Below are 8,872 nucleotides of genomic sequence, written 5' to 3' on the forward strand. Positions count from 1 at the left end.
TATTTATAACTGGACAATTCTCCGACACCACCTCAGTAGAATCAATATTCTATTATTTATATCCCACACTGTGGATTTGATATAAGATGAAAGAAGGCAATTCTAAGTGAAAGACTTGTTGGTGTTTTCCCTTTCCAGGAATGCACATGTAAAGTAAGGCAAGCCTGGTCTCAGTGTACCTCTTTGTGTTCTAGTTCTACAGGCTGGATTCTGTTGTGAAGATCACAATGGAAGAATATTTATTAGACACCTTTGTTCTTTTCATAGAATTGACTTCTTACAACCTATAAGATAAAAGTGTCCTGAAATTTCACTGTTCACCATGTCACTTTCTTCTAATCTTTGCAATCTTTCTCAGATTTCGCACCTACTTCAACACTTTAAGGGATGTCTCCACTCTGGATAGAATCAGGATTTTGCACCTTGGAATTTAAGCACGGTATCCAGCATTTAGATGCTATTGCTTCTGCCATTGTCCATGAAGAGTTTATTCACATGATCAACAATTTCTTTGCACATTTTGTATCCAATTGAGTTTTACAGCAAGTTAAATAGTGACGCATATGTGACTGACAGGAAAATGTTGGTTGTTGCCCTCACCCAAACCTCCCAGGGTTAAATGTTCTGACACCACATTTAAAGGCTACTTGAACACACCTTCAGTTACTGCAAGCCAAGAGAAGACTACAGCCTGTGGTGATCAATCCCATCGGCCACCCTCACCCTCAAAGAGATGAATCTTTGAAGATTTGTTTTATGAAGCCTCCCCAAGCTCTCTGCTCAACCACATTCAAGCCAGAAGGGAGCTCTTTGTTGCCAAGGATGTGCAAAAAGGTTGTCCTTCCATAAGAGCAAATGACCTGGCCCAAGTTCACATAGGAGGTCAGTACTGTAGGCAGGCACCAAAGAATTGGCATCCAATGTAGAAAGCGGAAGAATGATCCTCTGCCAATGATCTCATTTTGTCATGATCTCCTCTTTTGTTTGCTTATTCTATTATTGACCTGAGTTCACAGCCATGGCACAGCTGCTTACTTTTGCATCCCTGTGAGATATGACTTCATTTCAAAGATGTCTGCAACAAAGACATGAAGTCACTGAACATGAACACCGAGAAATGGGAGGACATTGCAAGTGATTGCTCTCATGGAGGTGGAATTACACAGAGGTCTAAAAAGAGGAGAAGCAGAGGTTTACTGTGAAAGTGCACACTCTGAGAAACAGCGCCAAGACAACACTGGAGGACAGTGCCTTCAAGTGCATTTGCTGCAGCTGAGACTGCCACTCCCATGTGGACCTCTACAGCCACAACAGATGCTGCTCTACCAAAGATTGAAGCAAGACTTCGCAAGCACAGATCCATGGTCTTGTGAGACTAACAAATGCCACCAGCACAGACGCATGTCCTAGGCAGTTCCTCAGTTTCAAGGTTCCTTTGGTCACCTAGTGGGAGATTCTCTATTTTCTCTCTTGAAAATGGTTGTTTTGCTTCTCCATCATTTCCCTGTTATCAACTACAAATTTTCCTCTCCCAACCTGTAATAAACCCACATATATCCATGCTGATATTGGCCTTTTTGAATATCTAAGTAAGTTTTCACAATCTGGTATTATGTCCCTTGCTAATTGATATTCAAAACTCCTTTGTCATTTCTTAATCAGTTTCTTGGTCCTCCTTTGTTTGGTTGTAGGCTGTTTCCAATCCTCTGCATTTCCACCAAAAGAGAAAATGCTGGAAAATCTCAGCAGGTCTGGCAGCAACTGTAAGGAGAGAAAAGAGCTGATGTTTCGAGTCTAACTGACCCTTTGTCAAAGCCCTTAACAAAGTGTCAGTTAGACTTGAAACGTCAGCTCTTTTCTCTCCTTACAGATGCTGCCAGACCTGCTGAGATTTTCCAGCATTTTCTCTTTTGGTTTCAGATTCCAGCATCCGCAGTAATTTGCTTTTATACTCTGCATTTCCACATCTTTTGACATGTTTATCAGTGACTTCTTTTGGCATTGCATGATCTTTAATTTCATTCAGCAGGGTTAATTTACCGTTCCCTTTGGATGTTCATGCCTTAGAGGAAGGTAATTTGTTGTAGACCATGCAGCATTACTTTCAATACAAGCCACTGCCTCTTTTTCATCAAATTTGAGTGCATTTTCTCAAAACACCGTAACCAAGCTGCCCTTCATACCTCTACAATATTTTTTCTTCAAATTTAAGACATTTGTTTCAGAATTAAATATATCACATTCAAATTTAATGAAAAATTCAATCATATTATGATTACTATTTCTCAAAACATCCTTTACAGCAAAGTGTATTCACAAGACACTGTCTTTAATTAAGCTTCATCAACATTATTTTCTATTCCAAAGCTATCCTATGCATTCCTATGTTTCACCGGTCGTCTGTTTTGCTCTCTATATTTCAACTTCCATTTATCAATTTTGATTTCTTCAAATCTCAACTTCTTCTCAAGTTCATATCCCACTACCAATGTAGTTAAATAATGATTGGATGCTGGTGTTTTACTGTTGTGGACTAGATCAGAAGGCACATATGAGATATTGTGTTTTAGGCTATCTGTATTACCTCACTCACCAGCTCGCTATATTCATTAATACCAGGTTCCCGTTTATCAATTCATAATCCTTTACTAACCCCCATGTATTATAACACCGGCATCTCCAAATCAGTACTATAACACAGTTTCATTCATTATTTCATAAAACCATTGTTGCTTAGTACATTTTACTATCATAAGTCAGACCAAACTAAAAACAACCCTTTCTAATCAAAACAATCCTTTCACACCCATTACTGAATTTCACACCTTATCAGCCCTTACTATAAGCAGTGTTTACCTCTGAATAAGTGTAGCATACAGAACAATACCATTCCCATCATGTCTCCACGAAACATTTTAATATTAATTAGTCCTTACTAATCATCTCCTGGACCTGAATAGATTCCCCAATTACTAAGTATCTGTTAAATACTTTTTAACTGGGCCATTATCCCTTTAAGAAACCAACTTACAAAACAGCACTTCCATGAAATGAATAATTGAAACTCACTGGCAAATAGTAAACAAATCTCACAACCAACTGCAGTAATCAGTTTAATATCCTTTTTTAAATTTAAATACAGGTACAATTTCTAACTTATTTAGAGCATACAGGTCTAGTATTTTTACTAACATTTACTAACTTAAAAGACAAAAAGGACTAACACCTCTTAATTATGCAAGCAGACTGGACACTCAATCCCGTGACAAGGAGCAGCCAGCATTTAGCATGTTTTAACCCACCTCCTGTCTCCCAGTACAGAAGCCCTTCAAACCTTTGTATGCTATAGATAAAACAATGTAACAACAAAGTAATAGAATTTTAATATATGCAAGAACTGTGTATAAAAGGGCTCTTGTAAGAACTGTATTATGGGATTCTGTTGCCGCCTTGAACTTGCACCGAGGTTGCCAAATAATAGACTATTTTCACCACTCATTGATTTTGGTTGTTATTTGAAAATGATCCCACACAAATGACACCAGGTTATAGTCCAAAAGGTTTATTTGAAATCACAAGCTTTTGGAGCGCTGCTCCTTTGTCAGGTGAAGTGGATGGAAGTGCACAGGCACAGAATTTATAAATGGAAAGATCACTGCAAGATAATTCTAGGTAATTAAAAGCATCAAAAGCTCATACAAGTGGTGTGGTTTGACTAGGTAAAAAAAATGACTGCAGGTGCTGGAAACCAGATTCTGGACTAGTGGTGCTGGAAGAGCACAGCAGTTCAGGCAGCATCCGAGGACAGGCAAAATCGACGTTTCGGGCAAAAGCCCTTCATCAGGAATAAAGGCAGAGAGCCTGAAGCGTGGAGAGATAAGCTAGAGGAGAGTGGGGGTGGGGAGAGAGTAGCATAGAGTACAATAGGTCAGTGGGGGAGGAGATGAAGGTGATAGGTCAGGGAGGAGAGGGTGGAGTGGATAGGTGGAAAAGGAGCTAGGCAGGTCGGACAAGTCCGGACAAGACAAGGAGAGAGTGTTGAGCTGGAGGTTAGAAACTAGGATGAGGTGGGGGAAGGGGAAATGAGGAAGCTGTTGAAGTCCACATTGATGCCCTGGGATTGAAGTGTTCCGAGGCGGAAGATGAGGCGTTCTTCTTCCATGCGTCTGGTGGTGAGGGAGCGGCGGTGGAGGCGGCCCAGCACCTCCATATCCTCGGCAGAGTGGGAGGGGGAGTTGAAATGTTGGTCCACGGGGCAGTTTGGTTGATTGGTGCGGGTGTCTCGGAGATGTTCCCTGAAGCGCTCTGCTAGGAGGCGCCCAGTCTCCCCGATGTAGAGGAGAGCGCATCGGGAGCAACGGATACAATAAATGATATTAGTGGATGTGCAGGTAAAACTTTGATGGATGTGGATGGACTGTCGACCAGCTGGGCTGATTAACAAGTTTTTGCAGGTGATTAGAAGTGTCAAAAGGTGTGAGTAAGAGACAATAACTGAATAGCAAGTGGAGGCAAGGCAGAGAGAAAATTACCAAGTAATCGGATGGTGCTAGAGACAAACCAAATGGCTGGAAATAACACAATAGCATAATTAAGAATGAGCTGTTAACCTGCCAATGGTCCTACTTGCACCAACTTCTGTTTGCTCATCATTCATGTATTTGTCAAATAATATTGGTTGTCTCTTGACCAAACATTGTCACCTTGCTTTGAAATCCTTCCAGGGCTTCATCCTATTTTTAATCTCTTTCAGTGCTATATCCTTTCCAAGACATCTGCTCTCATCCAATGCCTACCTTAAGCATCCCAAATTTCAATCGAACCATTTGTAGTGATCACAGCTTCAGGTTTCAAAGCACTAAACATTGGCATTCCAAACCTCTCTTTATAATTCATATTTTTGACCAAGGTTTTTAAACCAGCTACATTGCATTACATGAACTGTACAGAAACTTCAGTGAACTTCCAAAACTATTTCAGGTCACTGCTAAGACAACCAAAACATAATGATCTGAACTGTTCCAAAGCATTATCAAACAACACAATCTCATTTGCATTGAATTGTTTCAGAATTAGGGCGGCATGGTGGCTCAGTGGTTAGCACTGCTGCCTCACGGTCCTCGGTTCGATTCCAGCCTCGGGTGACTGCCTGTGTGGAGTTTGCACATTCTCCCAGTGTCTGTGTGGGTTTCCTCTCAGTCCAAAGATGTACAGGTTAGATGAATTGCCTATGCTAAATTGCCCATTGTGCTAGGTGCATTAGTCAGAGGGAAATGGGTCTAGGTGGGTTACTCTTCGGTGTGGACTGGTTGGGCTGAATGGCATGTTTCCACACTCTAGGGAATCTAATCTAACCAAAAATCAGCTCACTAATGTGCTTTGCTTTTGTAAAGATTGATTGCTCTGCCAGGACCCACAGTCAACTCAAAATAAGGTCAACCTTGAAAATTTACAAGATTAAGTCTATGTACAAATTCTTCAAATCAGAGTGAGTCAGATGGCAGCCTTTCAGCTCCCTATTCCAACACTTTATTTTCCCCGCTGCCCTGTGATTTCCTTCCCTTTGAAGTATTATTCAATTCTGTTTGGCTTCTGGACTTCATTTACCCACCATTTCAGATCACAAAATGTGTTCTCTCACTCTGGCTCTACAGCTTTCAGTAACCGTAGAGCTGTACAGCTCGCAAACAGACCCTTCTATCCAACTTGTACATGCCAACCAGATATCCTAACCTAATCTAGTCCCATTTGCCAGCACTTGGCCCATCGCCCTCTAAACCATTCCTATTCAAATGCCCATCCAGATGCCTTTTAAATGCTGCAATTGTACCAGCCTACACCACCTCCTCTGGCAGCTCATTTCATACACGCACCACCCTATGCATGAAAACATTGTCCCTTAGGTTATTTATATATCTTTCCCCCCCTCACCTTGAACCCCTGCCCTCTAGTTCTGGACTCCCCCACCCAGGGAATAGATCTTGTCAATTTACACAATCCGTACCCCTCATGATTTCATAAACCTCTAAGATTACCCCTCAGCCTCCGACACTCCAGGGAAAACAGTCCAGCCTATTCAACCTCTCCATATAGTTCAAATCATCCAACCCTGGCAACATCCTTGTAAATCTTTTCTGAACCTTTTCAAGTTTCACAACATCCTTCTGATAGGAAGGAGACAAGAATTAATGCAATATTCCCAAAGTGGCCTAACCAAATGTACTGTACAGCCACAACATTACCTCCCAACTCCTATACTCAAAGCTCTGTCCAAAACAGGACAACATACCAAATGCCTTCATCACTATCTTATCTACTGGAGACTCCACTTTCAAGGAACTATGAACGTGCACTCTAAGGTCTCTTTGTTCAGTTACACTCCCCAGGATATTCCGATTAAGTGTATAAGTTATGCTCTGATTTGCCTTTCCAAATTAAATTAAATTCCATTTGCCACTCTTTAGCCAATTGGCCCATCTGATCAAGATCCCATTGAACCTCCAATTTTGGTGTCAGCTGCAAACTAACTATACTAGCTATGTTCACAGCCAAATCATTTATATAAAATGATGAAACGTAGTGGACCCAGCACCAATCTTTTTGGCACACCACTGGTCCCAGGCCTCCAGTCTGAAAAACAACCCTCCATCAGCATCCTGTCTTCTACCTTCAAGCCAGTTCTGAATCCAGATGGCTAGTTCTCCCTGTATTCCATGAGATCTAACTTGGCAAATTAACTTAAGCAAATTCCTTTCTTACCACAGCAACACAATGTCATGGAATTATGATTAGCACCACCTCCTTGGTCCCTCCAAAGCCATTTCTCTGGCCTTAGCAAACCAATACATTTATATCATGGATTTGTCCATAAATAGCACTGCAGGACTGTCAGTGTTGCTGGTGATAGTACCAGTACTAAAATATTGGCCTCCATGTTCATTAGCTTTTGCAGTCAACCTATTCAGATATTTAAGATTCACAAAATAACATTCACTATTTAAAATTATACTAGACTATTACAAACATGATCAGCACTCGTACAAACAGGTTGGCAATCCAGAGTCCTTAGATCCACTTTCAAGTATAACCTTCTTGCTACATCAGGACTTTCAGGAAATAATTCCCTTAAGGAAGCAGGAACCCTGATGCAAAGCAGGTAGCTGTCCATATGGACAGAAATCCTATTGGACTTTGAGTTTTTATTTAAAATATAAATTCAGTCATGAAATCTCCAAAATGAGCAATTAGACTGAGTTCCCTCCCCGTGTTACCCTCCCCCCAAAATTGCATACCAAGAGGTACAGTTAGTAAGTTTGCAGATGACACCAAAATTGGAGGTGTAGTGGACAGCAAAGAAGGTTACCTCAGATTACAACAGGATCTTGACCAGGTGGGCCAATGGGCTGAGAAGTGACAGATGGAGTTTAATTCAGATAAATGAGAAGTGCTGCATTTTGGGAAAGCAAATCTTAGCAGGACTTATACACTTAATGGTAAGGCCCTAGGGAGTGTTGCTGAACAAAGACCTTGGAGTGCAGGTTCATAGCTCCTTCGAAGTGGAGTCACAGGTACATAGGATAGTGAAGAGGGCTTTTGGTATGCTTTCCTTTATTAGTCAGACTATTGAGTCCAGGAGTTGGGAGGTTGTGGCTATACAGGACATTGGTGTAATTCTGGTCTCCTTCCTATCGGAAAGATGTTGTGAAACTTGAAAGGGTTCAGAAAAGATTTACAAGGATGTTGCCAGGGTTGGAGAATTGGAGCTATAGGGAGAGGCTGAACAGGCTGGGGCTGTTTTCCCTGGAGCGTTGGAGGCAGAGGGGTGACCTTAGAAGTTTACAAAATTATAAGGGGCATGAATAGGCAAAGTCTTTTCCCTGGGGGTCAGGGAGTCCAGAACTAGAGGATAGAGGTTTAGGGTGGGAGGGGAAAGATATATTAAAAAAAGACTTAAAGGGCAACTTTTTCAAACAGAGGGTGGTATGTGTATGGAATGAGCTGCCAGAGGAAGTGGTGGAGGCTGGTACAATTACAACATTTAAGAGGCATTTGGATGGGTATGAGTAGGAAGGGTTTGGAGGATTATGGGCTGGGCGCTGGCACTAGGTTGTGATATGTGGTTGACATGGGCGGGTTGGACCGAAGGGTCGGTTTCCATGCTGTACATCTATGACTCTGCAAGATCACATTAAGCTCAAACCCTGGAGATTACATAACCTCGTCCCTATTCCACATTCCTCCTCAGCTTTGAATAGATCTAATTACTTTACAGAATCCCTGCAATGTGGAAACAGTCCACTTGGCCCAACAAGTCAACACTGACTCAGAACATCACGAGCAGACTTACCCCACCTATCCCTGCATTCCCCATGGCTAATCCACTTAAATTACACATCCTTGGACACCACAGACAATTTAGCATGACCAATCCATTTAACCTGCACATCTTTGGATTGTGGGAAGAAACTAAAACACCTGGAGGAAACCGAGACAGTGCAAACTCACAGGTTGTTGCCGGAGGGTGGCATTGAACCCAGGTCCCCCAGTGTTGTGAGGCAGCAGTGTACCAATTCTTCAAACTTCTTTCCATTGGCTAGCTAAAAACATTCACTGAAGAGGGATTGTCGGAGGCAGTTTTCATTTTATAGGATTTGACATCCACAATTATATACTATGGAGACAGATGTTTAATTGTATGAAAGTCTCATTTTTAGAACTTGAATTTCAAAACAAGCATTATTGGTTAATTATGTGAATAGCTTATTTTTTAAAAAATGGTTGATCTTTCTGGAATTGACTATAGCCAATGTGTCAGAAAAATCAGGTGAATGTGAAGCGCAGTGGTATTAAATGGAAATTCAGATAGAAGCAT

The sequence above is a fragment of the Chiloscyllium plagiosum genome, unplaced genomic scaffold, assembly GCF_037043375.1.
Source record: "Chiloscyllium plagiosum isolate Xiang-an unplaced genomic scaffold, Cpla_swu_hap1 HiC_scaffold_2, whole genome shotgun sequence".
Lineage (NCBI taxonomy): Eukaryota > Metazoa > Chordata > Chondrichthyes > Orectolobiformes > Hemiscylliidae > Chiloscyllium > Chiloscyllium plagiosum.